The sequence below is a fragment of the Apodemus sylvaticus genome, chromosome 10, assembly GCF_947179515.1.
Source record: "Apodemus sylvaticus chromosome 10, mApoSyl1.1, whole genome shotgun sequence".
NCBI lineage: Eukaryota > Metazoa > Chordata > Mammalia > Rodentia > Muridae > Apodemus > Apodemus sylvaticus.
Window position 1 is genome coordinate 50,685,838 of NC_067481.1, and position 1,339 is coordinate 50,687,176.

Genomic DNA, 1,339 nt, shown 5'->3' on the forward strand with positions numbered 1-1,339 from the left:
ATAAAATACATAACATTTCAGTTCTGCTGATGCTATAATTCAGTACAAACTCCCCAGTCACATCACTTACGAGCATATGGTATATCATGTAACTTCAAATCTCTCACAGTGGAGGTTTAAACAAGAATGGCTGCAGCTAGAATAATGCTACTTCCTTTGATGTAACAGCTGAGCATCCATCTCCCTCCACCTCAGATGGATTCTTCAGCATGTTAGAGCAGTGAGAATTGGATTAATCTCATAATGAAGTTATAGTGAAGACACTGACCACATAATACACATGCCCCAGATTAAAAAAAATAAATCTGAATCTTGGGCAACTATTCTCTTGTATCTACTTTACAGTTTCTAAAAGCAGATATTGTCCAAAGCTGGAAGAACTTAAGTCTTCTCAGATGAGCATGTAAATGAATGGAGGAAGGTAAACAAAAAATAAAATTAAAAAAAAAAGATGAGGTCCATGAGATGGAGCAGCCAGAAAAGAAAATCAAAAAAAGAACAATTCAAAGTTTATTACAGCTATAATGCAGGTTATTCTGACTTTAAGGTAGCATCACATTGCATTCTTCTGAGTCGGTTCTGCAGATATTCTGTTGTAGTTATCTCTGTCTGTTTTATAGATCTGTGAAATCTCTGGCACTTGGGGGTCATCTGGGTTTGGATCACATAGCAGTGAACAAATGGGTAAAAGAAATTTATAAATAGTTAAAACAGGAGACTACTGTGATCTTAGAATATCAAAACAAATGCTGCCATTACTGTAAATATTTGGATGATAAATTCTTGTCATAAATGCAACCTTAAGTTGTTTGAAGGAGTGGTCTGTAGGAAAATGAATTGTCAAAAAGAATATGCCAAAAAAAAAAGAATATGCCATTTTTATATGGGCAGTCATTAGGTCCCATAATTGTAGCTTGCCAACAAAACATGTCATCTCCAATTGAATCTGCAGAACATTGTGTGACAGGGTCATGGTACAAATCACTAAGTTCCTTATTAGTTCATTTCAGTGCCATAGTCTGTGCTTTTCGCTGGACACCTCACTATCCAATGTGTATTCAAAGGTCTGGCCAAAACTCTTGATTATCTCAGCAGCAGAGAAGGATTGTCTCTTCTTCTCACACTGGCTCTGCCACACAGGTGCTTGACCTAGTGGCAGACCCAGCAGAGCTCTGGGTATGCCACGTTAATATGTCTTAACATCAGTGGACTCAATTCTCCAATAAAAAGACATAGAATAACAGACCAGATATATAAATAGGACCCAGACTTTTGCTGTAAACCTGAAATGCACCTCAGTTTCAAAGACTGACACTACCTCAGAGTAAAGGGTTGGCAA

At 37.3% G+C, this 1,339-nt stretch overlaps 1 pseudogene; it reads right to left on the minus strand.

Annotated features, from left to right (window-relative positions):
* Positions 1–553: 553 nt before the first annotated feature.
* On the minus strand, positions 554–1,016 carry LOC127694819 (ubiquitin-conjugating enzyme E2 D3-like; annotated as a pseudogene).
* Positions 1,017–1,339: the final 323 nt, after the last annotated feature.